This window comes from Trichechus manatus, unplaced genomic scaffold, assembly GCF_000243295.1.
Source record: "Trichechus manatus latirostris isolate Lorelei unplaced genomic scaffold, TriManLat1.0 scaffold00001, whole genome shotgun sequence".
NCBI lineage: Eukaryota > Metazoa > Chordata > Mammalia > Sirenia > Trichechidae > Trichechus > Trichechus manatus.
The window spans coordinates 4,617,275-4,625,346 of record NW_004443937.1 but is presented as its reverse complement, the minus strand read 5'-3'; the positions used below and the strand labels follow the sequence as shown (position 1 = coordinate 4,625,346).

General features: G+C 41.3%; 1 pseudogene; it reads left to right on the top strand.

Moving 5' to 3' along the window:
• Window positions 1-7,478: 7,478 nt before the first annotated feature.
• On the top strand, window positions 7,479-7,724 carry LOC101343466 (V-type proton ATPase subunit e 1 pseudogene; annotated as a pseudogene).
• Window positions 7,725-8,072: the final 348 nt, after the last annotated feature.

The window sequence follows — 8,072 nt, the reverse complement described above, 5'->3', positions numbered from 1 at the left end:
GCTACCATGACCAATCATCTAATCAGGGCCACAGTAGATGGACCCTGATAGAATGGGAAAAAAATATGGAACAGAGCCTCAAATTACTTAAAAAAAAAAAAAAAAAAAAAAAAACAGACCTACTCGATTGGTTGAGACTGGAGGAATCCCTGAGTCTATTGCTCTGAGATACTCTTCAAACCTTGAACCAAAACTAATCCCTGAAGTCACCTTGTAGCTAAATAACAAATTGGCTCAAAAAATAATGACTATTACCTGTAAGTACTATGCTCCTTTAAAAAATCACCTATATGAGACCAACGGTCAAAAATTACTTTAAAACAAAGATGAGAATGTAAGGGGACTGGGAAACTAGAGTAATAGAAATAGAACAACCTGAAAAAAAATAATGAGAATGTTCATGCATTGTGAAGAACGTAACCAATGTCACTGAACAACTTGTGTAGAAATTGTTGAATGAGAACATAAATTGCCGTGTAAAACTTCACCAAAAACACAATAAAATACTATTAAAGAAAAAAAATAGATCACTAGGCTTTCCTTCTTAGTCTGTCTTAGTCTGGAATCTCCGCTGAAACCTGTCCACTGTGGGTGACCCTGCTGGTATTTGACATACCAACGGCATAGCTTCCAGCATCATAGCAAATGCAAGCCACCACAGTATGACAAACTGATAGACAAGTGTGGAAATCCCTGTTACAACGTCGCATATAACACTTTAGTTTGGCGTGAACTTTCACCTCAACTCCTAAGGCCCAGCAACAGAGGAGTCAAATTCTGCTTTGAGTCCTATCACACCAGACCTCAGAGTATGTGTGAGCAGGAAAAGGCAAAGTCAAGCCCTCTGATCCACTAACTCCTCCCCTCCTAATAACTCCCACCCAGAGTACATGCTCACCTTGCCAAAGAGTAGACTCACAGATACTTGACATATCATGGCGACCTCTTCACCACTGCAGGTACGACAGGCTTCTGGTGTACCTGAAAGAGCTGTGGAACACAAATCTAGTTTTGAATTCCAGCTTTGCTCCTGCAACATTGCAGGTAGATTAGAGGCTGGTGAGAAGAATCTTACCAGTACAGTACCAGTTGCCATCAAGTCAACTCAGTCTCATGGTGATTCCAAGTGTATCAGAGTAGAACTGTGCTCCATAGGGTTTTCAGTGGCTGAATTTTTAGAAGTAGATCGCCAGGGTGCCTCTGGGTGAAGTCAAACCTCCAAACTTTCAATTAGCAGCCTAGCATGGTAACCGTTTGTATTTCCCAGGGACTCCAGTCCACCTAGACCTGCTGTAAATACCTAATTATTTCATCCAAACCCATTGCCATCAAGTCAATTCCAACTCATAGTAACTCTATAGGACAGAGTAGAACTGCCCCATAGGGTTTCCAAGGAGCGGCTGGCAGATTCAAACTGCTGACCTTTTGGTTAGCAGCCAAGCTCTTAATCACTGTGCCACCAGGGCTCCACCAGGGCTCCAGTGGTCTTCAAAACTGTGCAGGAAAAGATTGTGTGTGTCTCAGAATCACCTGGGGAGCTAATAAAGTGCACATAGACCCCTGCTTGTTGAAGTAGAAAATGGCCTGGGTGTTTTTACCAAGTTCCCCAGGAGATTCTGATACCTAACCAAAATTTAAGAACCGTTGATTTAAGCCTAGATCAGAGCCTCTCAAATTTTACTGTGCATCTGACTTGCCTAAGAATTTTGCTAAAGTACAAATGGTTCAGGAGGCTTGATATAGGGTCTGGGAGTCCGCATATATGACAGGCTTCCAGGGGAGGCCAATGTTTTGGCACACAGATTGCGCTTGGAGTAGCAAAGGCCTACATCCAGAACTTAATACCTCAAGATGGCTACACAGAGAATATGCAGGAGAAGCTTTTCCTGGAACTGCTCTTCCCTGGTTTCTTGGCTCCCGACAAGGCATGTGGCTCCTTTTGGATGTAGGTAGGGAGAAAAACAAATTCTTGCTGTGCCACTGCCTTTTTTGAAGATTTAATAATTTTTTTTATTTAACCCAATATACCTAAAATATTAGCATCTCAGCATATTGTTATTTGTTGATAGGTGCCATCAAGTCGGTTCTGACTCACAGCAACCCTATGTACAACAGAATGAAACACTGTCCAGTCCTGCACCATCCTCACAATCATTGCTATGTTTGAGGCCATTGTTGCAGCCACTGTATCAATCCATCTCATTGAGGGTCTTCTTCTTTTTCGCTGACCCTCTACTTTACCAAACATTGATGTCCTTTTCCAGGAACTGGTCCCTCCTGATAACATGTCCAAAGTCTCGCCATCCTCACTTCTAAGGAGCATTCTGGCTGTACTTCTTCCAAGACAGATTTGTTCGTTCTTCTGACAGTCCATGGTATATTCAATATTCTTTGCCAACACCATAATTTAATCAACATAAAAGTTGTTAATGAGGTATTTTACATTCTTCTTCTTCGTACAGAGTCTTAGAAATTCAGGGTGTACTTGGCAGCTACAGGACATCACATTTCAAATACCCCACGGCCACATGTGGCTAGCAGCCCCATACTGGACAATCCACTGCCCTTTTATACTCGACTGACACCACCAGTCTGGAAATACTTATTTTATCAATCTATGTGTTTCTTCTCAAGCACTGGGCACTCCTAGTTCCCAGCATTAGAAAGCAGCTCTCTCAACCAAAAAGAGAAAAAGTGCCTAGACATCCCTAAACTTTTTTTTTTTTTTTTTTTTTTTTTTTGGCCTCTAGCTTTTTGGTGTCCTCGTAGGAAGTCTGAGCAGATTGTCTGGGATTGTTCCAGTTTTAGTATTGAAACGCCCACCTTCCAGGAAACCCCTCAGTCCTGGGCAAACAGGGAGGGTTGGTCACCCTAGAAAATCTTTCCTACACAGCCCAATCCTGACCCTAATGAGAACTTTTTTCTGTGGGTGGGACTGCTGCTGAAAGCAGATTCATCCCAGGGAGGAAAATGTGCTTAAATCCCCTGTCTAGAGCTCAGTGTCTTTACACAGGATTTCAGCACAGTCAGACTCTAGGGCCCCTCCAGGCCTCTGAACCAGCTGCTATCAAGTCGACCTCGACTCATGGCAACCCCAGATGTGTCAGAGCAGAACTGTGCTCAATCAGGTTTTCAACGGCTGGTTTTTCAGAAGTAGATAGCCACACCCTTCTTCCAAGGCACCGCTGGGTGGACTCAAACCTCCAACTTTTTGGTTAGCAGCAGAGCGAGTTAACCATTTGTACCACCCAGAGACTCCTCTAGGCCTCTAGCGCCCTAATAATTAGTACAACCTCTCCCTCACTCTCATTGGCCCTGGTTCCAGTACTGAGTTTATTCTGCCATTTTTTGACAGGATGGAGTGAACTTGTTCAGGTACCTTCATCATTCTGTGCCTGATTCTTCAAGAATAAAACAAAAAAGGAAATACATGTTTTCTTCTCTTACTGGGGATTATGGGGATTATATTTATGTGAAAGTACTTTGAGAACTGTGAAGTATTAAGTAGACCTGTCTGCTGCTAATACTTATTGAGCAACTATTATGTGCCAAGCCCTGGGCTAAGTGCTTTACATTCACGATAGGATGTAATGCTTACAACAACTCTATGAGGTAGGGAATATTATTGCCCCATTTTACAGAGGAGGAAACTAAAGCTCTGAGAGGCTAAGCAACTTGCCTTTGGTCACATAGCTTATTTTTGTTGTTGCTGAAAATATCCACAGCAAAACATACACCAATGCAACCATTTCTACATGTACAATTCAGTGACATGGATTACATTCTCCAAATTGTGCAATCATTATCACTCTCCTTTTCTGAGTTGTTTCTCCCACATTAACATAACTCACTGCCCTCTAAGGTTCCTGTCTAATCTTTCGAGTTGCTGTTGTCACTTTGATGATATATAAATAGTTCTTAAAAGAGCATAATGCTCAAGGCAGACATCTTTTACTAGTTAAGCTAGACTATTGTTTCGTTTTAAGAAGACTGCAGGGGTTCAAGCTTTAAGGTTTAAAGATTATCTCAGGGCAGTAGCTTCAGGGGTTCATCCAGCCTCCATGGCTCCAGAAAAAGGTGACATAGTTTATCAAGTTCAGAGGTGTGACTTGAACCTAGAACTCTAACTCCAAAGCCCATGAAAACAGCAAAAGAGAAGAGGAAGAACTGAGATTAATATGGGACATAAATGGAAAGACTAATCTCCACACTGAAAGAAAAATGCTCTCTACATGAGGCCCTTGACAAAAAAACAGCAACAATATTTTTTTTCAGAAGAGTTCAAGACAAAGGTACACATTATTGTCTTCAAATAGCTTCTCAACATGCTCTAGCTGAACATCATTGTTTAATTGGTATAGTATCGCATAGCCAGACACCATTCAGGTCACAGAAAAGGGAGAAGATTGTTTATAAATCTAGGAAAAGGAGTGGCAGATGAGGTTCACCAAAGAAAATAAGCTGATAATAAATCCTGGAGAGAGAACAGAGAAAGGTCAAGCCAGCTAAATGAAAGCTTTCCTGTGTAATGGGCCCAAAAAGAGATTTAATGTCGTTTGTAGGAAACTCACCTTAGCTTCAAGGCAGGTTAAAAAACAAAACTAAACAAAAAAACACATCCGTTGCCAAGGAGGCGATCCTGACTCACAGTGACCCTACAGGACAGAGAAGAACTGTCCCATGGTGGATTCGAACTGTCGACCTTTTTGTTAGCAGCCGAACTCTTAACCCCTGTGTCACCGGGGCTCCATCTGAAAAAAGACATTTTAAACAAAACAGTAGAGAGAAAAATAAAATCATTAAAATCTGTAAATGTTGAAAGTATCCAATAAAGAAGTTGTTATTGTGAGTTGCCATTAAGTCAGCTCTGATACATGGCAAACTTACATGTAACAGAAGGAAATGTTGCCTGGTCCTGTGCCAGATTAAGAGGTTAGAATCTGCTTTATGTACAAACATCTAAAAAGCTACATAGTAGGACTTAAAGAAGTCTTTAAAAAGAGATCTTTACAATAATACACCTCTCTGATCTACATGAAATTTCTTCAATAAGAGACAGCATAAAACTGAAGATGCAAACTCTCTGGGGAAAAGGAATGACGGGGATAAAAATTATCTCAAAGGGTTTCAATCAGCAGTCACCAATACCAGGCCTATAGGAGACAGGCAGGTAAAGTAAGCAAAATGAAGCAGCAGGAAGTGGGTGACAACAGGGAGTTGTGAGGACTGCTGCAAACTGGACAATATATGCTTTCTCTGAAGGACAGCGACTACTCAGCTCTTGCTAATTGTTGTCATGCAGGAATGTGGGCCCTGAGTGACCCCAAATTGTCCAATTTATATATTAAAAAAATCTGAAAGTCTAGGTGTTAGTATCTGAATGAGTGTTTGTATTAAATTTCTTTGCAACTAATATAAAAACAAATTTAACACTGTATAGGCCAATACTTGACCAAACCGATCCCATCTTACAGTAACTATTGGCCTGTGGGCATCTAACTGGCAATTGCAGGTTTAAATTGGTGATGTGAGGACATTTCCTAAGATTTGGAAGAGGGTTAATGAAAAAGAGTTAGGGGTGCTTATGGCAGAGAAGAAGAGAAAGGGCATGGTGAGTGTGCCAAAGACACTTCACCCACTTTGCAATTTTTCTTTGGAGTGCTTTAGGGAGGACAGGATGTATTTGAAAAGAAACAGGCTTTGCAGGAAGTTTGTGAGTCCTATTCATCACTCCACCCCTAGTAGAGCACCTGGCTCTCAGCAGGAGCGCAGTATGTGTGTGAGTGTGTGAGTGTGTGTGTGTACATGCACTTGTGCACACGCACACTTCAGATTAATAATTAGATTTCAATTCCATTTTAAAAGAGTGAAACAAACATTTAGGGCAAAGTAAAATGATGTTAAGCCACAGGTTTTGGAATTCACAGGTGACTCTGATGCTATTTACTACACATAGGTCCAAAGTTAACTGCAGATAATTACTAGTTCACGAGATAACCATCCTCTGGGGGAGCTCTTGCTAGCTCTGCCCTCCTGGGCCAAAGAAGTAGCCAGCCTTTTACAACTCAGGTGTATCCTCTTACTATCCTAGATGCCTCCAGGCAGGCAGTCAGCATCGAGAAGCTTATACATGATGTTCTTCATAAGCCATGGCTGGTGTTTTTGAAATAAGGAGCCACTTCTCCGGGGCATGTCATTCCAGGTTACATGCAGTTGTTTTTCTCTCACAATAAGGAATCAGGATCTCCTTCATATAAATCTTTTCATTAAATTATTTATTTATTCCCACACATGATTAATGAATGTTTATAGCTTGGACATGGTCTCCGTTATTATTTAAAAGGATTTTAATCAACAGTTACTAATTCCAAGACTTTAAGAGACAGGTAGGCAAAATAAACAAAGTAAAGCAGCAGGAAGTGGGTGACAATAGGGAGACGTGAGGTCCGCAGCAAACTGGAGAGTACTCTGCTGAGGTCAGAACAATGTACACAGAGCTGGGCGAGACTTTCAGCTAAGTGTGACCAGTTCTGGGCATTGTGTTTTAAGAGTAACCTTTACAAGCATCAGAAGGAAAGCTACCGGGATGGTAAAAAGATTGGAGCCAGACAAATGCGAAATACTTTAAGGAATAACAGTCATGGAATATTTGAGCACTGTCTTTAAGACGTGAAGATTTGTCACAAGGGAGAGAATCCAGACAGCATATTAGAACCAATGGATGAAACTTGTTAATTCATTCCACAAGCATGTATTTAGTACCTGTGATGTGACATAATAAGCCCTGTGCTGGAGGTGAAGGACCTTGCATCATCAGTAGGACTTAAGTTATAGAAATGTCAATTTTTTATCATAAAGAAGTGGAGGATAATTATCAAATGTTTTGATCAAAGAGAAAAATCCTGATCAAAAGGGGGAGAAATGCAGGACAGAATTTCAAATTCTTATAGAATTCAGACTTTCTGGAGCCATTGAGGCTGGATGAATCCCTGAAACTATTGCTCTGAGATAATCTTTAAACCTTAAACCAAAACTATCCCCTGAAATCTTCTTTAAACCAAACAATAGTTTAGCTTAATTAGTAAAGAATGTCTGCCTTGAGCACTGTGCTATTTTAAAGAACTATCTATATGGGATCAAAGTGACAGCAGAAACTAGGAAGGTTAGATAGGAGACTCGGGGGCAGTGAGATTACGTAGTGGGGGAGGAACAATTCAGAAAAGGAGGATGAGAATGGTTGCACAACTTAAAGAATATAGTCAATGTCGCTGAATTGTAATGTAGAAATTGTTGTATTAGTGTATGTTCTGCTGTGTATATTTTCAACAACAGAAAATAATTTTTTTAAAAAAGCAGGTGATAGCACTATTTTGAGAAGTGAGAAGATACTTCCATACTCCTTAAATTGTACCAGGTACACTTCTGAGTGGGACCAAAGTGAGGTAGTGGGGCAGGGGCTGGCAGATCTGGAGACATCCATGGCGTACAACAGCCTCACAGTGCCTGTCATCATGATGAGCATGTTCTGGGGCCTCATGGGCTTCTTAGTGCCCTGGTTCATCCCTAAGCGTCCTAATCAAGGAGTTATCATCAGTATGTTGGTGACTTGTTCAGTTTGCTGCTACCTCTTTTGGCTGATTGCAATTCTGGCCCAGCTCAACCCTCTGTTTGGACCACAGGTGAACAATGAAACCATCCAGTATCTCAAGTATCACTGGCCCTAAAGAAGATGTGCTCTACAGTGTTGTCACTGAGAGCAGGAAGAGGATTCCTCTAGACGCAAAATCACCTCCAAACCGAGACCACCTTCCTTGACTCGCCTATTTGGGCACCAGCTGCCTTAAACATTCACATCACATTTGAATGTCTTATTCTGATATGTAGCATTTTTCCCTGTCATCTTTTTACACTTTGATGAATTATGTGCCTACTTAACTTAAACTGTGTCCACTATACAAAGTGTTCACGTACTATTCTGAGATAGAAAGTGCACTTCTTCAGAGGAATATGTTACCCTCTCCTTGGAACCCGTGGATTGGAAGATAGCCCCTGCCTGTCCGTGACATGAGAGT